The sequence below is a fragment of the Canis lupus genome, chromosome 12 (genome assembly GCF_048164855.1).
Source record: "Canis lupus baileyi chromosome 12, mCanLup2.hap1, whole genome shotgun sequence".
Lineage (NCBI taxonomy): Eukaryota > Metazoa > Chordata > Mammalia > Carnivora > Canidae > Canis > Canis lupus.
In genome coordinates, this window is record NC_132849.1 from 47,163,617 (window position 1) to 47,184,994 (window position 21,378).

Consider the following 21,378-nt stretch of genomic DNA (forward strand, 5'->3'; position numbering starts at 1 on the left):
CACGCAGACCCTCCTCCAGTTAATACAGATTTCCTGATCAATGGAACTGGAACTGGCATGACCTTTGCATTTTCTGAAGACCACTAAGTGAGGACCGGGGTGGAGGTACCAGGGGACCCAACAGCCTGACTTGCCCATGGTGGCGTGTATAGCACCTGGCACGTAGTAGATGCTCAGTAAGGCTCTGTTGAAGGAAGGAAAGTGCCTACCAGACTCAACTCATTTTCTACAATTTTGCTTCACACATCTGGAGGTTCACACCATGGTTTCATGACGGGAATACAAACCAGCTAAAAATAAAAAAAAAATCAGACATTGCTTCCAGATTTCATTCTTATAAACAGGCCTGCATCCTCCCTTTAAATTGCAATAATTCCTTCCCAGATGTTGCTTCTCCTTCAGACCCATAAATTTAAGCTTTTCATGATGACGCTTCACATTCGCCTGGTGCTGTGGGCTCTTTGGAGTGCTTGTGCATCTTCTCTCCTTCATTAGACCGCCACACGGACCCTGGGAGAGGCAGGACAGGCATCCGCATCTCTAATTCACTGACAGGGAGGCCAGCTGCCGATACTGCCAAGCTGGACCGCAGTGTGAATGGGTTCCCCTCTCCTTCCTGCTGTTGAGAGACATGCAGTACCCTCCTTTCCAGCACCTGCCAGGTCTCCATGTGCAGTGGAGCATGTAGAGAGGCTCACCTCCACCATGTTGGCCTCAGTGGAGCTGTGCCACTTAAAACTCTGACTCCATGTGAGCAAGTCTCTCCTCTGGGTTCTCCCTAACACTCCTGTGAGGCTGTAACATTTCAATAAGAATTGTCTAGAATCTTGGAGTAACACAGAACAGTAGGCCAACTGGTGGGTGGTAGCAGTGCACAGAGGAAGTAGTGCGTGGCCAGATGAGTTGGCTCCCCAGCTATCTCCAGTAGGCTCTACGGTCCCAGTCATGTTCATCCCAGCTCCACAGGGTGGACCCCATCTTAGCATCAACCATGGAGGAACTCACACTCAGGGAAGAGACCACTTCAAGTCTGGACCACATAGCAGAGCCCGAGAGAGTAGAGATTCCCTCTTTCTTTTCTTTTTTAAAAGATTTTATTCATTTGTTCATGAGAGACACACAGAGAGAGAGAGAGGCAGAGACACAGGCGGAGGGAGAAGCAGTCTCCATGCAGGGAGCCTGATGTGGGACTCGATCCCGTGTCTCCAGGATCACGGCCTGGACCAAAGGCAGGTGCTAAACTGCTGAGCCACCTGGGCTGCCCAAGGGATTCCCTCTTTCTTTCCAACTTTCCTGTTCTAGCTTCTTGTCTGAGGCCTGCCGCCTTCCTTGTCATTGGCCCTGGAGTTGTTTGTTTTAGTTCTTTGGGAGCCGTTGACTGTACCTTAAGCCCTCAAGTAGTCAACCACAGCAGAAAACACCCAAGTCCTCTATCTGGGCCACAGCCATCCATGCCAGGGGGCAGGAGAGAGTTGTGGTGACCGGGGAAGTAATCACCAAACCCATTCACTGGATGTGGCATCTGCTCACTGCCAGGGTCTGGAAGGAGCCAGTCTGGCGGACACTTGCTAGCGAGCACACAGTGGTCCCACAGCATCCCCTGCCCCCTTGACACTCCCTGCCCACAGCTTTAGAAAGAAGCAATAGGCAAAAGTGACTTCACAGAGTAAAACATGTTGGGCTTTTAGACTCAGTGTGTTTCTGGTCAGTTCTGGGAGATGCAGAGAGATGAGACAACCCCTTCTCCCAAGTCTGAATCCCCATGGCCTGAATGGCATGGTTGGAGCTTCCTTCTGGATTTACATCCTATTCCCTGTTGCATGGGTTCTGGGGCTGGCTAGGCCTGTGTGTGGTCAGGAGCATGTAGGAAAGGCACTCAGCATAGCCCATGGCACACATAACGGGTGGCTCTAACCATTATTTAGCCATACCTGCTAACTGAAGCACACAGGAGGTGCGCCTAAAATACCTACAGTGCCATGGGGAGGGCTGGGAATCACCCGAGGTGATGCTTTCTCTCAGGAACTCTCCACAGAAGTGAGCATGCAGGGACAAATGCACAGGCAGGGATCTTCCTTGGGAGGTAGTCAAAGCAGTGGGCTGACCACGGGTACAGGAGCCCTGGCCATCTGACACTGGTCAGCTGCCATTCCTTGTCTCCTCCAGCTATGACCCTGAATGTCCTCTGAGGGGGCAGCTTCAGCCTCTCCCCTGCTTCCCTGCCCAGCGATTGGTAAACTAGACTCCAGGCCTGAGGGAAGATGCCGCTAAGGCTCCTATTCCCTCTTTCCACCTCTGTTCTGAACCCAAGCCTACAGGGCCAACATCTGAAAACCACTGCTTCCTTGCCCAGTAAAAAGCTGTTTTATTTGAGTAGATCTGAGGCTGTTTCTATACTCTCAGAGAAAAAAAATTGTGAAAGAAAAGCCTTTGGAGATTACAGTACTTTTTACCCAGATATGATGAGTTATCCATTTAAAAATAAACCATAGACAGGCATGTTTCTCCGTACCCAGGCAGAAAGCAGTCATTACCAGGAATTTCTCTAAGTTCTCTGCTTTTCTTGGCCAATATAGAAACAGCCTAGGAACTGAAAATAGAATTAGGAGCTAATTCTGTTTTCCTGATCTCTACCAACGTGTGCAGGCAAGTGGCTTGATCGCACCATGGCTTCACGTTCCATCTGAAAAAAAAAAAACAAAAACCAAAAAAAAACCATGGAGCCATTGCTCACCAACCTCACGGCACATCTGCGATCTCAACCAGCAACCGAGGAGCCAGGCCAGAGCCCAGAACAGTCGATACAAATGCACGGAATCGCTGAGCTGCGGCCTGGTACGGCTTGATATCCAGATAGAGGCAAGAAACCAAAGGCAAGAGTGGGTGAGTGACAAGCTCAAGGTCACACAGCTGATCAGCAGGAGGGGCAGGATGATGGCAGTGCTGGCTTCCTAATTCCCCCGCTGGTCTCTTTCTCCCCCCCCCTCATCTCTCTGCGGTTTAACTGGACGTGAAGATTCCAGGAAAGTCCCCTAAAAAGGTTAAACAACTTATCAAACCCAGTCTTCCTTCCTGCAGAAAGCCCCCGTCTTCCTCTCTCCTCTCCAGCGAGCAGTAAATCAAATATTCCTTGCTGCATTACTTTTCAAGCTCGATGTTTCTAAATCCAAAGACATCTATAAATAATACATACTCATTTATATGTACATTTAAAAGATTAAAAAAAAGCCATAACAAAGATACCTGTAGATTCTTCTGAATACTAATGGCCTATTTAAAACACAGTGGGAGCAAATGGCTAACGAGCACAGGTAACCACATACACGAATCTCCCTCCACTCCATCTCGGGCTGCACCCAGGAGTGGGGAGCCTCCATTCTGAGCACTCCATTCACTGCTTCTCTCCCACGGTCACATTTAGCCATCTGCTTCTTCTTTTATATGTGGGACTGTGTATTTTTTTTTCCCTCTTCAGTTTTATATGAAACATTTAGCAATGAAGTAGCAAATAAAAATACTACATATCATCTAGAATTCATATAAAATTGTAGTTGGCTTGAACGCATCTAAAGGTTGATAAAAAGAAACACATAGATGCTTCTTAAAGGCTTATTTATATTTTATTACACATTACACACATCACACTCCATTGAGAAAATTTAGAAGTTGATGTGGTTCACTCTGTCACAAGCTGGCATGGTGAAGACTACCGCGTCTAGAGAACATTCTTCCGTTGGAACACAATGCACTTGCTTGCTGTTACCCCAGCAGACGAAAGTGACACAAATAATCCATCAGCACTCACTTAGTCTTTGAAGGGAAGGGTTTCTGTACTCCTGCCCACTCACCCCAGAGTGTGCACTCTTGGCCTCGTCTAGGTACCCCATCCTCCAAAGTGAGGATGTGGCTGCAGCACCATCGCCTCCCAGACAGATGCTCAGGTCAGCTAGAAGCTGGCAGAGTTGGCATCTACCCGGTCACGCAGCCATATGCAGAATTACAGGATGTCACAAGGCTGCGGATGCTAAGGGCCAAGTTAATAACACTCCTGGGACTGAAGGTGATCAGCGGAGGGAGGCCCCAGGCTGCAGGAAGGCTCTATGTCAGGGTGTACTCTAGGTTCTAAAGGGTGAGAGAACCTGCAGAGTCAGCATGGAGACCAGCAGGGTGATTCAGCCACCCCCACACCTGCAGCCTGCCCTCACGGACCACGAGAGAGAGGCAGGAGCCAGAAAGTGTCAGCAGGTGACCCCCACCCAGGCTGGGGAAGGGCCGGGGCAGCCTCTGTTACCGCAGGTAAGGGGAGGCTCTCTTCTAAACCTCAGTCCTGCCAGGGACTGCAGCCTCAGCATCTGCTCTGTTGCATGCTCTCCGGGACCCCTCCCCCGCTTCTGGCATTACAGGGAGACACACACTGCTTGCCACAGTAGGAGACCTTGAGTTTGCTCATGCTCACAGCACATGCCATGTCAAACGTGTCTGTAGCAGGATCATCTGCTGTCGGCCGTGCAGCAACCATGTATGAAAAATAACACTGAGGAGTAAATTAAGTGATCTGTCTACAAGCAGCCTGTTTAGATGAGGAAGGGCTGCTGTTGACAAATCTATGAAAATTATACATAAATTATCTAAAAGCACACAGAGAACATGTTCAGAATGAGGACTTTGATTATGGGCATTTTAAATACAACCCGGATTAAGTCATCTTGTCTTCCTTGAATGGGGTAATAATAATTAAGAGAAGAGGTAGGAGAAATCAATTATACTCATCACCTTCACAACCAAAAAAAAAAAAGTTAAGATTTTTTGTTTTTCAGGATAAGGATGCCTTCACACAGCAAGACTTCTGGGTGCTGCCAAGAATCCTCTGTGAAATGGATTATAGGACAGTGGGATCCAGAGCAGCCCCTGGGTGCCCTTAAAATGGGAAGAAAATGCATGGAGGCCAGGTATGCCTCTCCCTGTGGAGCAGGACCCAGATAAGGATTTGAGGCAACTGATTTCTTTGGGTAGTGATTTCAGAGAGCTTGGCAAGTGGGAAATGACACAGGTAAGTGAAGAAAGCCAACACAGATGGTCCTAAATGAGCAGACCACTGCTGTGGGCACCCAGGCCAATCTCACTGCGAACCTCTGGGGGACAGAGAGGGGCAGGTCTCAGAGGCATCCCTCACACTCCATGGTGTGTGCAAATGCAGCTGGAGCATTTTGCACTGACCCCCCCTTTGTCCTAGGCCGAGAGAGGCTGCCAGAGAATTAACCCCCTGGCATTTCAGGTCTGCCCTAAGTGGTCAGCAAAAGCACTGGGGGCGCATAGTTGGGGAGGACCCTGGGAAAATGAACTTCCAACGTGTGCAAACACACTATGTTGGAACCTTATAAGCTCTGATTACTTGGATGGAATTCAATTTGCCACTTTCAAAAGTCTAACAAAAACAGACTACCCCCCCTCCCATGTAATCACTGAATAATATTATAATCATTTTGGGTGGAAATTGCATTATTTCCCTGATGGAGGCACAGGCTCTGCAACTCTCAGGGCTTCGCCTGCTACATTACTTTTCAAAGTATGAAGTAGCAGGTTCCAATTATCTGAAAAAAAAATTTAAAACAGTAACAGCACAATACATAGTGTGATCCAGGCGGAAAGAATACACATTTTCCAGGACAGGCACCTTGATTGGTAGCTGTAACTGTTAAACACATTTCAGGTAATATAGTGATAATGGACATTAATAGTAGCAATAGTGCTGAAGTGCTGGAATATAATCATTTCTGATTATATTACTATTTCCTTTTGTGGAGCACAGTGCATATTTCCAAACGACTCTATGCTCATTAAAAGACACAAAAGCCCAGCAGCAGGTTGGCAGAAAGGTGGCCGGAAGGTGCTTGTGGTTCCTGGTGCTTGGAAAGTGGGAAAAGATGGTGGTCAGAGTTCTTAGTGGGCTGAGCAGCCCCAGCACCATCCTCTGTGATCTGGCTCCAGCCGAGACCTCTCTGCTGAGCAGCCATGAAGAGTGCCCGTAGGTACGATGTACTAAGCGGATAGGTTTTATTTTTATTTTTATTTTTATTTTTATTTTTATTTTTATTTTTATATTTATTTATTTATTTATTTATTTATTTATTTATTTATTTATTTTAGTGGATAAGTTTTAAAGGAGAATTTGGCAAGTTATAAAATGTTTGTTTATGCTCAGATACATGATCATTTTTCCCTTCATCTCTCATTATCCGAAAAAGGAGATTGCCTTCTCTTCAATATACCCAATAGATTGACTGATAAATTCTTTATCCATAAAAAGGTATCTCACAGTGCACTCTCTTGCCTAATTTAGCAAAAACAGATGTGTAGTTGTTCTTGGGATTATGACTTCATATTTTTAGGATTTGGATATTGTTGTAAATAAGACTAAAAGGTCACTTTAAAAAGATGCCTGACAACAGCTAAATGCTGCAAGAAATCATGAACATGCACCTGTGAGGCAAATGGAAACGGCACAACAATGGTTACACCTGATAGGAATTGGGTCTGGTGGCTTGGGACACAATTTTAAAGGAAGGTGCAATTCCCAGATTCAAAAGTGGCTTCTCCTGAAAACTTGGATGGAAGTAAGAATTGCGACCTCTGGAAAACTGTCAGGGGACTCAAAAAAGCTATTCTAGTGGGGTGCCTGGCAGGCTCAGTCCGTAGGGCACGTGACTCTTGATCATCTTTTTTTGTTTTTTTTTTTTTGACTCTTGATCTTAAGGTCATGAGTTCAAGCCCCATGTTGGGCATGGAGCCTACTTAACAAACAAAGCTGCTCTAGTGATAAAGAGTACACTGGGAACGAAACACCCACTGGAGTTGAAACTGCACGCGACAGGCCTGAATGATGATTCGTGAAATCTATCAGTGAAAAAAGTCGTTTTTTAAAGTTAGCATGCTATAGATGTTCTAATTCTAAAGATGTGTAACTAAGGCAATTAATTACATATTTTAAGTAAATGATAAGTTATCTGTACTACAACAATATACTCCATGTCAGTGTGTAATACTATAGATATGTGCATCTATATTCCCCAAAATTCATATATTCAGTGTGGCTGAAAAGGTTTTTTCAGAGACCTTTTCTTTGGGAAAGTGGGGGAATATTTTATATTTGGGTGGGAAGTTAGTTTTCTTGGCGCTGTAGAGAGGTGGTCACCATCCTGGCAAAGGCCCAATTTAATCTACAAATCAAAGCCACACTAGACAATCTTTAATTCAACAATTCCTTCATTGTACAGATGCGAAAACTGAAGCCCAGAGAACTCTCTGTCCTACCAAGGAATCTTTAAATGACAAAGTGAAATGTGTAAGAAAATCTAGACATCTGACCATGGCTTCTCCCATGGATACGCCATGCAGCAGTGGTTCGGCCTAAGGCTCTTCATCTGGCCGGAGGGAGTAATTTGGGGCTAACCTCAAAGAATCTACCTGTAGTGGGTTAATCTAGAGCACTGCAGTGTTTGCGTTCTCTTCAGGAGGCTTTCCTTCTGGATCACAGACCAGTTTGCATTTCCAAAGCTCTCCCAGAACCTACCAACTGCCTTAAAAAGAAAAAAAAAAATGAAGACACATTTATTGAAAAGCCTATCTAAATATGAAAAGGTACGTCTGGTCTTTTCAAACGGGAGGAAACCATAAGGTGCCAGGCAGGAGCGATCCTCTAGTCCTAACTCTGTCCATCACCCTCGGCCTCCCCCAGCGGCAAAATCTCTTCTCCCCTCTAGCCTGGAGCAGTCCCTTCCACTTCCAATCCCTGGGATCCCGCTCTTCACGCCTGTTGGTGCTGGGCCAAGGCTGCCCACTGGACTACTCATCCTGATAGAAGGAGCGGCTGCTGTTACTAGAAGGTGAGGAAGCCAGATCTACACTGGCTTGTGATGAAGCTTTGGGTGCTGAGACATGCTTTAAATTTTATCACTTATGCAGACCCACTTCTTCCCCCTGCAGCAAAGATAAGAGGAGGAAGGGTGCATCTGACAATGGGTGTGGTGTCCTGCTGAAGCAGTTACAGAGGTTCCTGGGGTCCTCTGAAAATCCCAGGCAGCAGAGAACAATTCTGAGTTCCCAGAAGCACACTTCTCTCTAGTGTTTGTCTTTCGATGGGGCATTTCAGCCACAAAGTGCCTAAAAATTAACAGCGACATGAGAACTCCTAATCAGGAAGGATTAAGCCGGCTAGCCCAAGGCCACACTCCTCAGAGCTGCAGGCGTGGGATTCCTGGAGCAGCTGCAGAAAGCACCGGAGCACATGAATTATGAATTGAGACCCTGCGGATGCTCAAGTCTGGTTCCAGATTCCAAGGGGAGATGGGAAGAACCACATCTCATGCTTGCTGGGTCTATCCTGGCTCCTCCACTGACTAGTTCTCTGGTGCTGAGCAAGCTTCATGACTTCTCTGCCTCTGTCTCCTCAGCTGTAAAATGGGATAACAAGAGCACTTCCTCCAGAGAGTTGTTGGAAGATCAAATAAGGTAATTCAATAAAGTATGCAGAAACGTGCCTGACGCACATAGTATATTCTCAATAAAGGTTAGTGATTTTTGGTTGTTCTCATCTGCCACCAGAATGATCTTCCTGAGACACAAATCTGCTTTGCTCTCATTTGGAATCCTCCCATTGAATAGACAAAATCCAAAATGCTTGGCATGGTATCTATGGCCCTGGCCCTACTCTAGAGACTTCTGCCCTTATTGCCCGCGGTGCCTCGGCTCTGAGCTTCTGGAAGCTCCTGAGTATGCACCATGTTCTTCCTGACCTTCGTGCCTTTCCACAGGTGCTGTGTCCACCTGTCCTGTCTGTCCCTCATCTTCTGCTTGGCCAGTTCCACTGCGCGTGCCTAAGTGCCCATCCTCTGAGCTCCTGCAGTTTCCATATGCACACATTTATTTTTTTTAAAGATTTATTTATTTATTCATGAGACACACACACACACACACACACACAGAGGCAGAGACAAAGGCAGAGGGAGAAATAGGCTCTTTGCAGGAGCCTGATGCAGGACTCGATCCTGGAACCGTGGATCACACACTGAGCCAAAGGCAGACGCTCAACCACTGAGCCACCCAGGTGTCCCATATGCACACATTTATTGAGGCACCTTGTACTCTATCCAAATTTTGGGCCAGATAATTCTTTGTTGAAAGGGCTGTCTGGTACTATGTTGGCTGATTAGCAGCATTCCTGGCCTCTACCCACTAGATGCCAGTAGCATCTCTTCTCTCCCTTGCCCCCAAGTTGTGACAATCACAAATAACTCCAGACATCACCTACTGTCCCCAAGGTAGAAAAGGGGATAAAATTACCCCTGGCTGATAACCACTGTACTCGACTATAAGCCCCTTGGACACATAGGCTTTTAATGTACTCATTTCTGTATCACGGGGACCTGGTCCAGTAGTTGGCAAATAGTAAGCACTCAATAAATGTCCACTGAAAAGGAAAGAAGGAAATACAATGAATTTATGCTCATAACATAGTAAATACCTGCCCCCCACAACACCCAGGATGAGATAGGCATGTGGGATCAAATAATGAATAAATGAACATGACAGCATTTGATAAGTCACTAAACACACAGTGTATTTTTTTTTTTACAGTGTGAGTATTGAACAAACAAGTGCCTCTCATCATTTCAATATCTTAAAGAAAAATGTCAACCCCCCATTGCCTCCAGTTTCCCCACTATCTGTCCTATTTGGCTGCTCTGCATCCCAGCAAAACTTGGGCAGGAGCTGCCTGGACCTTCTGTCTGCTTCCTTACCCACCATTCCCTTTGTAGCCCATCGCTCCGTCTCAAGTTCTCTTGCTAAAGGCACCAACCATTTCCTTGTTGCTAAATCGGGTGAAATGTTTCCACTTTCCCAACTAGTTTGCTCCCTCAGAAGCCTTCTACCCTGATGGCCATTCCTGGGATGCAGGCTTGACAGTCTGATATTTAATAACTGCACGGTGTGGGCACCAACCCATCATAGCGCATGCACTGACCAGTCCGAACGTCCACAGGATATGAGCGGCCAGGTCAACTGTGCCGTGTCTATAGGCTGAATCTCGCTTGAGACACCATCTCCCTTAGCTCAGGGCCACAGCAATCTCCCATTTCCTCCCTGTGACACGGTCTGTCTGTGTTGCAGCTCGCCCACCTCCCTCTGGTTATTAAGTATGGGGGTTCCTGAGGATTTTCCCTAAGCTCCCTTCTTCTGACTTCGTTCTCTTCCCCCAGGTGACCTAAGCCATGCTCAAGGCTTCAGGTACCCCTCCATGCTACAACTCCCCAAAGCACATCTACTTGCAGTCCCCACCTTTCCTCTGGGCTCCATCTCCGATCTGCTTACCTGACACCTCTAATTTGATGTCTCAAAGGCAACTCAACCTATCATGCTCCTTCCTCTGACCAAAACAAACAAAACCAAGCAAAACAAAAAAGCCAGGGGACTTCCCCAGGGCTGCGGATCTTAGTAGACAGCACTTCTATCTCATTGTACAAACTTGACACGCAGCCGTCCTACAGGCTCTCTCCTGCCCTACCCATCCTTCTGAAAGATCTCTTATCTCCATCTGCTTCTCTTTACCTCCATTACCACTTTCCTGTCTTGCAACAGGCTTTTTCTTTGGCCTCCCTGAATCTTCACTTGTTTTGCTCTGATCTCTTCTCACGTGGCAGCCAGAGAGATTTTTCTCAAAATGCAAATCTGATTCTTTCTCTCATCTGCTTCAAGCCTTCCTCATTAGTCCCAGATAGACTGGAGCTCCCGCATGGCCCCAAGGCTGTGTGTGGACTGGTTACGGCCTCATTTTACTCCTCCCCGCTGCTCTCCTCTATACTCTACCACACTGGTCTTAAGTTTCTGGAATGTTCCAGGCTCCTGCCATAGGGCCTTTCGATGTGCTGTTTCCTCTCTTCACCTGGTTATGCTTTTTCAAAGCCTAAATCAAGCATCAAGGGTTCATTGATCTGAGACTCTATCACATCCCTGTTTCTGGAGCTTTGAGAATATATCTTTCCTTTGAGCACCAGTGTTCATGTTTGTGATTATATGATTAATTTGTCTTCTTAGCCTAGAGTGTAAGCCCCAGCAGGTAGAGACTATGTCCACTTTTGTTCACCTCTGTGTTTCTAGCCCAGGGGTTGGCAAACAATGGTCTTTGGGCCAAATCCAGCCCCTTACCTGTTTCTGTCAATAAAGTTTTATTGGAACAAAACTACACCCATGCATTTATGTATTGTCTGTGGTCGCTTTCACCCAACAAGAGTTGGGTAGGTTGTGGCAAAGGCAGTATGGCTCTCAAAGCCTAAAATATTTACGGAAAACATCTGCCAGCCCCTGCTCTAGTCAGAACATCAGCTCCTAGCAGAAAGCAGAAATTCAATACAAATTTGTGAAATGAATGAATAAATGGGCAAGCTGTAAAAAATGAGCTTCTGATATATGCTTTGGTGTCTGCTGAGGGAGTGTCTCAAATAAGCCCTCTCTAGGGCAATGCTGGCCACCTGCAGACCTCCACTGGGGCCCATGGGGGCTGGTATTCATGTGCTGACCCTCATTCTCTTTAGGAGCAGGATTCCTTAAATTTTCTTTGGATTCCTTGCCAACAGGCAAGGAGGGGGCCTTTCATGTGACTGCAGGGCCTCTGCTCTTGGTGCTTCAAAGCCTGGGAAACTCTCATTGGCTATCCCAAACCAGCCAGACCCTGTCGCAATCCTATGACACCCTGAAGGGAGAAAAGGGAATTCCAGAGCCACTCTCACCTCAGGGACATGGGATGGTGATGGGGGAGGACTGTAGGGGTCCAAGGAAGTCTCAAACACGGTGGGCACCCTGGTGGGGTAAGGAGCCCAGAAGTACATCAAACCCCCTAAGGGAACAGAACCAAAGCAGAGAACCAAAAGAGAGAACTGACACTCTCTCCAACTAGTCCAAACCTCAGGATCCTACAACTCAGTGCTCTCACGACCCATAGGAAAAGACTGCCTTAGTCATTCCGGCCCCCAAAGACCTGGCCATTCCTTGTCCAGAGCCCATTCTGAGTTCAGCCTTTGGTCAAACGTCATCCTATAGCCAACCCTGTGTTTGAACCAGGGTCTCTGCCTCGATACCCTGCATGATCTCAGAGCAGGGCCTGCTCTATGCTTCTCTTGCCTCTGTCACGCCCTTTCCAGCTCCAACACCTGGATCAGGAAGGCACAGAGTAAGGCACACAGGAGGGTCTCGGCAAACACCTAGGAAAGGCAAACTGGCTTCAGAATGCACTGGATCCATACAGCACTGCCTCTGACACCTGAGAGGCTAATCGCCACCACCCAGCTCCCTTCTGCTTCTTCTATGGCAGGCCTGACCTGGGGTGACCCTGCCTCCCTCCTCCTCTGCTCAGCACCGTCCCAGCTGGGCCCTGTCAGCACATTTCAAACCAGCCTGGGTGCATCGACTGCCCAGTCCTGTAGGTTTATTGGACTCCAGGCAGGGATCTTCTTGGAGCTGCCATCCTGGTAAAATTTCAAAGTCAAAAAGTAGCTATGTTCTTTTCTTTCTTTCTTTTTTTTGATGGGGAAGATTCCAGAATTTTAATACTCATAAATAAGTTGTAACAAATTCCCAAAGCAGTGATAAAGCTAGATTCAGGCTGAAGCGTTAAATGTGGCAGGAACAAAAAATGCAATGTGAGCATTTACACCAAAGCACAAATAGCCAGAAACCCGCAGAGTTGGTGCGGGAGAATGTTTCCGGCTCTTCACTCATGGGTGCTAGACGCATGCATCACGTGGCTTTACTAGAGAAAGAGTTTCACATTTAGTTCTCAGATGTTTTGTAAAGAGCCACAGAAAAGAGAACGAATACTCCTGAGCAAAGCTCAAAGCACTGCTCCAGATATTCTAGAACATCCTCTTCCAACTGCATCTTTCTGGGTCCCAGGTACGGCTCTAGGAACACTGGGGCACTAAAGGGACCCCCCTGGGGGTTCTGTGGAGGCAGCTCCCTCTCAGTCCTGTCTCTGCCACTGCCCCCACTGCATCAAGGGCTCAGGGTTCAAAATCTTCTCTGCCTTGGTTTCTCCACTTACAAAAACAGAGAGGATGGTGGCTCCTGTCATCCATCATGCAGGAATCTGCTCAGTAAAGGAATCCTTTGAAACAGTCTTGGTGGCTGTATTAGTCGCCTAGGGCTGTCATAACAAAATACCATTGACTAGGTGGTTCAAACAACAGAAATTTATTTTTCACAGTTCTGGAGGCTGGAAGTCCAAATATCAAGGTGTGGGCAGTTCTGGTTTCTCCAGGGGCCTCTCACCTTGGCTTACAGATGGCTGCCTTCTTGCCGTGTCTTCACATAGTCTTTCCTTTATGTGTCCACATCCTTGCTGTGTCTCCGTGAGTCTAAATTTCCTCTTTTTATAAGGACACCAGTCAGATTGGGTGAGGGGCTGCCCACATAACCTCATTTAGCCTCAATTACTTCTTTAAATGTCTGTCTCCAAATACCATCACACTTTGGTGTACTGGGGGTTAGGGCTTCAGTACATCAGTTTTGTGGGGGTGCACAATTCCGTGTATAATAGTGGCTAACAAGTGGATAGAACAGTATGCTTTATCTCATTCTAGGAGAATTAAGAAAAATGGGAGGCTACTCTTTTGTAGACAGGTCACCCAATGGCACACTTGACTGCCCTTGGAGGAAGGTTTTGAGTAGAAAGACAAATAAAATTCTTTTTTTTTTTTTTTAACAAATAAAATTCTTAACCAAAATATCCTCCGTTAACTGGATTCCCATTTATTATTTATTTATTTATTTATTTATTTATTTATTTATTTATTTATTTTACAAAGGGCTTCAGTAAAAACAAATTAATAATGATGATAGCAGTAACAATAATAGTAGACCAACCAACAGCCAACCATACCAAGCAAAGCCACAAACACATTTAACCTAAAATAGCTTAAAGTTGACAAGAAGGTAACTCTGAGCTACAATACCTAGCATTTATAAAACAAATTAGTTAACTTTTTTAGAGAGTGTTGTAAGTCCATCACAAGAGACCATGGACTATATATATGTGGTCCAATTTTACAACAAACCAAAACTTTCTCACCGATTATTTAAGAGACTAATAGACAACAATTCTACCAAAAGGAGCCAGACCCGAGGAGAGAGGAGTTTGTTCTGGAAGCACCACTGGGTGGTCTTATTTAATTCACAGTAAATCTGTCTCCAGAGACTATAAGCTGATCGAACACAGGGTGTGGACGTGAGGAAAAAATAAATGTGCCCCTATCTCCTATTTCTACAAGTGGTCAGACTCAGCATAACATCCTTAGCTCCTGACTTTCAGCAGGAGTGTCCATGGAACATGGTGCCCTAGGCACTGAGGCGAGGGGTGGGGTGGGGGGGTGGCTGGCTGGTCATCCACTTTCTACACTGGGCAGTTAGCTTGGAGTCTGGCAGGCAGGAGGCACCCAGAAATACGTGTATGGAATGAAAAAAACATTACTTGCAGGAGAGACCTGAGCAAGGGGAAGACTGCAGGCAAATGCAGGAATGTAGAGAGGGGAAAACTTGCAGAGAAACTGAGCAGAGCACTCTACCGATCACCAGCAACTGTGTAAACGAAATAGATCATCATTCCATTTTCTGATATGATTATAAAAGGAAGCGGAATAAAGTGGAATAAATAACTGCTTTAAAATGTGTCATCTGCATCTTTTCAAAAATGAACTCCAGATTTCATAAGTAGTGTATATCAAAGTTATAGAAGACATCTTATAGACCAATTTAAAATCTGGGGTGGGGGTTTAAATAAAATCCAGCCTACTAAGCATAAAAACAAAGTTATTTTTAAACCAATTACTTTGTGAAATAAAGAATAACCATACTAGCTTGTTCTTTTACTGGGCTCATCCTACAATTCAGGGAATCTCCATCACCATGTGAGTGGGATGAGAGGAAAGCAGAGGCAGGAAGAGGCTGGCATGTGAGGCTAAGAAGAAATGTTGCAGGAATGCCTGGGTGCTCAGTGGTTGAGCCTTTGGCTCAGGTCGTGATCCCGGGGTCCTGGGATAGAGTCCCGTATCAGGCTCCCTGGAGGGAGTCTGCTTCTCCCTCTGCCTATGTCTCTGCCTCTATCTGTGTGTGCTTCTCATGAATAAATAAATTAAGTCTGAAAGAAAAGAAAAGAAAAGAAAAGAAAAGAAAAGAAAAGAAAAGAGAAGAGAAGAGAAGAGAAGAGAAGAGAAGAGAAGAGAGAAGAGAAGAGAAGAGAAGAGAAAAGAAAAAAGAAAAAAGAAAAGAAAAGGAATGTTGCAGCCTGAGCCTAAAGGGCTTGGGCATGATATTAAGGATTTTGTATTTTCTCCTCCAGCAAGGGGGAGACAACAGACATTTTAAAGGAGTGACCATCTCAAATTTGTATTTTTCAAAAGATGACTTGCCAGTTAAAAGTCCCTAATGAAAATAGTGGCCATCAGCTGAAACACATATAAAACAATTAGGCATTGGACAGGGTCTTCAAAGCAGGCAAATTCTCCTGATTTGCTATCTTCAATGACCAGTAGACAGTGAGCCATTGGTCTTATGTTTAGGGCTCACTGTCCTGGTTTCAAACACTATAAATTCCCTGCAACATAAATTCCCCTCAAACGCTGTGCTAAAACCTTCCTTTTTAAAGAGTAAATGCAGGACAAGTAAAAAAAATGCCACAGTTTGCCAATCCTAAGAGTAAACCTGAATTTTCTTCATCAAAGGGGGAAAAAAAAACCTAGAATACCAAGTCTTTCTCATTTTATGAGCCTGCTTTTTCTAAATATTCATATAAGCTGACCTTTTCAAGGCATCGCCTGGAACTGAAAACATGCTCGTAATAAATTGTGTTTCTCTGGCTTAATTGAAACAGTGTCTTTGCCACGAGTCAGGGGCGCTCGTTTTCATTTCTCAGGGTGCCCGGAGAAGGAGAGTCAGTGAGGCATCATGGGGCTACTAGGACTTGTGCCCTGAGCCCACCTCACACTCACAGTTAGGGTTATGTGTATGTGCAGGACCCTCCTCCTGCATTTCCCATCTCTGAATCCTCCGAAGTGCTTTCCTGGGAACTGTTAATGGATGGTACCTAGGGACCATGGGCATGTTTGGCAGCCTGGTGAAGCCTGTGGACACCTTTCCAGAATAATGCTTTTAAATGTATAAAGTAAAGGACATAGGATGATGAAAGACACCAACTATGTTTAAGTATAGTTTTCAAATTGCTAAAAAGCAAAATGTTAACGTAGCAGTAAATGTCTTTCTTTATTAGTGCATTAAATAATGAAATCTAGTGTCACGTTTAAAACTACCATAATTTCAGAGCAGTGATGAGTGCAAATGATATTTTGAAACATGTGCAACAAGGATGAAAATGTCTGTGATCCCACTTGTGACAAAGTCACGGGTCCTGCTCATACTACCATGGTTCACTGCCTACATTCATAAATCGAAGAAGATGCTAACTTTCATTTGGAAAGAAAAGACACATTCCCCCCCTCCCATTCATATTCACAGACTTCCTGTGCTAGACCAAGTAGAGAAAACAATTAACCCAATAAATGTGCCATGTAATGCTCTAAGGTGGGGATGCTATTGCTCAAACCTATTTAATCACAGAGCACTGCTCTTAAACTTTCTGGGAACACTGCTGCTCCGACACCATGGAACTGTTGTGAAGATTTAACGAGAAGTTCCTTTCCTTATTTTTGAGTGTTTAAGAAAGAAACAATAAATGAAGAGATCAGGAGCGGGTGAATCTAAGGCCTCGACCGATACCCCATGGTCATTCAGGCTCTTGTAACATGCTCCTTACAAGGACACTTCTGAGACTCTGGTAAGAAGTGCGGTGGTGTGCTTTGCCCACCGTGAAGCACTGTTCCAACCAGAAGGACTGCCACTTGGGAATACCATTATTCTGCGTTTTCAGGTGCAGCCAGTGTGGGCTGGACTCATGGTTCCACCATTACCAGCTGTGGGACTTTAAGGGTCATATTTCTTTTCTGTGTCCATTTCCTTATTGGCAAATGGGCCTCTCTCTCTCTTTTTTCTAGTTTCAGCGGTAGAGTTGAGTGATTCATCAGTTGCATATAACACCCATTACCTTAATGCCCATCACCCAGTTACCCCATCCCCTAGGCATCTTTTTCAGAGTTTTCTAAGGAGAAGATAAGGTAATACTACACACGAATGTTTAAAACAGCCTGGCACAAACTGAGCATTCCATAATGCTAGCCACTTTTATTATTTATTGTGGCCTCATCTCAGGCCATGACAATGCCTTGGTTACTCCACTAATGTTTCCTCCTTCATCCTCCAAGTGTCTGAAATGAAACAAAGGCCTAGAAATAGGGGGTGGATCCTTTTCCAGAGTTCTTATAAGGCGGGGAGGAATGCTATACACCCCAGTTCTCTTTTCTTTTTTTTTTTTTTTTAAAGATTTTATTTATTTATTCATGATAGACATAGAGGGAGAAAGAGGCAGAGACACAGGCAGAGGGAGAAGCAGGCTCCATGCAGGGAGCCCGATGTGGGACTTGATCCCGGGACTCCAGGATTGCGCCCCGGGCCAAAGGCAGGCGCTAAACTGCTGAGCCACCCAGGGATCCCCCCGTTTTCTTTTCTTTTCTTTTTTTTTTTTTCCCCGTTTTATTTTCAATACTATTTCAGGAAAGTCTCAATATGGGAGATGTACTATAAGCCAACAGAATTCTAAAGCTTCAGAGAAATCCTACCTTTTGGCTCTATGCTGGCCACTGCTGCATTCTCTGTCACCTTATACAGCATAGGTAGTTCTGGAGGCAAAAGACACAGCCAGAAGTATATGAGGACTAAGCCATGGCTGGGTTATAGTAACCAGCTGATAATGGTGGGGCGAGGGAGTGTCTGCCACACAACTTCCAGAGACGCCAGACGGACCCTCATGTCAGTAAAAGAACATTGAAGGAATAGATAAGAAACATTTCAAACATTTTACTTTTACTTATTTTTTGTGATACACACAATTTATAAAAGGAGACAATGCCGTTCTTGTTCTTTAGAAGTTTACGATCTCTCTGGGGAGACCAACCCAGACATGGGAAGACATAAAAATGCACAAAGAAACCACAGTCCCAGTACAAATGGGGTGGTTACACAGAAGTGCAGCTCCAGTGCTCGGGGGCGAGGGAGTCTGTCTTCTTAGAGTCTACGGAACAGAGCCTCCTTGATCTCAGAAAGTGCTACCCACCTGGAGATGGAAAGAAGAATCTTCCGAAAAGAAGTCAGTAAGTATCTCAGGCTTGAGGGATATATTTTATTTTATCCCATGAATTTTGTAAATGTGTTTGTATCATTTTTATAGTTAATAACATTCACGTACCACACACTGGTAAATACAAAGGGGGTGGCTCCTTTCAACGAAGGCTCTGACAAGACTGACTCCCAACTTTAGAGTAAAAATATTGATACGGAGGAGGGTGATAGTGTGAGTAAACCAGGTTGTCACCCTCCAGCTGACATTCTGAGAACTGTTTAACTATTTTGACCCTCAAAGCCCCAAGAGGGGCCATAAGACTGCCTTGGAAAAACAGGGTGGGTGCAGGAGGCTGCAGACCTGGCTGAGAACTTGCAAGCCATGTGCAGGGCTACTCAGACCCCGGAACACAGGGGCAGCCCTTAAGGGAAGAAGTGGGCAAACTGCAGTAAACATTTGCTGAGGGACTGAACGTAGAGAGACAGGGAGGCTCAAGCAGAGCCAGATAGATCTTCAGGGGAGGCCAGGACAAGAAACACAGCAGGAGCTCACATTTACTGAGCTGTGTCCCAGGCTCAGCTCAAAGCCTTTACATGTGTTAACCCAGTGAACTTTATGGGACTGAGCACTGGATCTCTCATCTTAAGATGGGGAAACCAAGGCACAGAGATATTAAGCCATTTGCCAAAGCCCCACACTCACTTGGCTGTGGAGTCAGGATTCAAACCCACTTATCCGCCTTCAAAGACTAGAAAACTTACTTAGTTTATGCTAAGTGAAAGAATCTGGTCCCTAAAGACCACATTATTATGATTCCATTCATTTGACATGTCCATAATAAGGAAATCTGCAGAGACAGTAGGTAGATTAGTGGTTGGATTGGAAAAGTACATGTGCATTTCTACTTCCTCTCTTGCTTCTCAGCAAAACGGGAATGGGGAATGAGTGCTAACGGGTATGGGTTTCTTTTTGAGGGTTATGAATGTGCTGACCATGGTGATGGCTGCACATACGTGTGAATATATTAAAAAATCATTAAGCTGTACACCTCAAACAGGCAAATTGTATGGAATGGGAGTTATAGCTTAATAAAGCTGTTAATTTTCCTTTCATTTTATTTTTTGCTTAGTTACAATTCATTTCTTGAGGAACAAACTAAGAATACACAACTCTGCTTTCACTGGGGGCCTGGGGAGACAACTTGGCTTTGCTTCAAAGGGAGCCAAATGAAAAAAATGGGAGGAATGTGTCTTTTCTTTAGTGTCTTCCAATATCGAAGCTGCTAACTGAACCCTCAGGCCCGGGGCTGGGGCTGCAGGGAAGGGGAGCCCAAGGATCGGCTGCACAGGGGACCTCGGCCTCCGCTCTGTCCCCACAGCACCGCCGCTGGACAGCATGGGCAGGTTATTAAATATGAATTAAGAAAATGTAAGATCTGCCTGCCGAAATCTAAGCTGTGGAAAAACAACCCTGACCCTTCACATGATCCTGCGGGGCGGGCGAACTGTCTCCGGCCGGTGGCACGTCTGGCCCAGGCAGAGCGGCCGCGCGGAAACCTCAGGAGAGTCCTGCTCTGTGTCACAGAGAAGCCAGACGGGAGCTGGACAGCAAGGCCGGCGTCTGATCCGTGATTAACTCGCTTGCGTTCTCCCCACTTGTGTTCTGAATCGTGGGATTGTTTTCCTTAGTATTTGTCACATTGAAGACATGAGCCTTTTAATTGGCGAGCGAGCAGACATGCAGCTTGAGATGTCAAAAGACTGTCTTTGTTGAGACGCGACTCCCTGATGCAGGAGCCGGCGAGTTAATGGCTGTGTCCCCGAGTCAGCTGGGGAGCCTGACTTGAGCACAGAACCGGCCAAGACCCAGCCAAAAGAATGGAAGATTTAGTTTATGCAGACCTTTGCTAGAGAGCACCCCCAGGGGGGCTAAATTCTTCATTAGATTGGGCCCTATAGGGTTCCAGAAAGTTTGGCCTTCCATGTCCCTGCCCCAATCCAAGCCCGGCTTTCCAAGGCACCAGGTGGATGGGCTTGTCTGAGAGGTTAAATGCTGTGCTCTAAGGTTGATGGTCCTTGAATTCACACTCTTTGCCCTGTAACTTTGTAGTAACCTTTCCACCTTGACCCTGAGCAAGATCATGTGACTTGGTTTGGAAAAGTACATGTGCATTTTTACTTCCTCTCTCACTTCTCAGCAATGGCTGTAAGAACATGCTGGCCAGATTTGCTGTAAGATGAGAGACAAGCCTACCCAGCCAGAGATTTGTGAGCTGAACTCAAGTCTGACAGAGCCCAGCCAAGATAACATAGCCACTTAAGTTATCTGCAGTTGCCCAGAGGCACGGATAAACCCAGTTAAGTCAAAAGAACCAATCAACCTATAAACAGATGAGCAATACTAGATGTTCATTGTATTTTTTTTTTTTTTTTGAGAGAGAGAGAGAGAGACCAAGCACATGCATAAGCTGGGACAGGGGAGGTGGGGTGCAGAGGGAGAAGGAGAAAGAGAATATATATATTTTTAAGATTCTATCCATTTATTCATGAGAGACACACACACACACAGAGAGAGAGAAAGAGAGAGAGAGAGAGAGACTCCATTCAGGGAGCCTGACATGGGACTCGATCCCGGGTCTCCAGGATCACACCCTGGGCTGATGGTGGCACTAAACCGCTGAGCCACCCGGGCTGCCCGAGAAAGAGAATCTTACGCAGGCTCCATGCCCAGTACAGAGCCTGATGCAGGGCTTGATCTCATGACCCTGAGATCATGACCTGAGCTGAAATCAAGAGTTAGAAGCCTAACTGACTGAGTTACCCAGGTGCCCCTAGATTTTGTCTTAAGTCACTGACTTTTAGGATGGCTTGTTGCAGAGCCCTATTGGGTCAACAGGTCACTGACATATCCAGCCAGTACATGGTAGATGGAGATAATCCACAGTAGATGGAGATCATTAATGCCAGCTGCTAAGGGATTCAGAGTCTAGTTCTAGAGACCCCTTTGAACATACAGATACATGGACCAGCTAACTGAAGATCTCTTGAAGGAAGAGAGTGTGGAGAAGACATGTCATGGGGGTTGACCAGGCCAGATAGAACTCA

The 21,378-nt window shown here is 45.7% G+C and overlaps 1 protein-coding gene across 1 annotated transcript in view; it reads right to left on the reverse strand.

The window, feature by feature from the left end:
* Window positions 1-21,378, reverse strand: part of KLHL29 (kelch like family member 29) — a 305,682-nt gene that overhangs the window by 228,729 nt on the left and 55,575 nt on the right. The gene's annotated exons all lie outside the window — the stretch shown is intronic.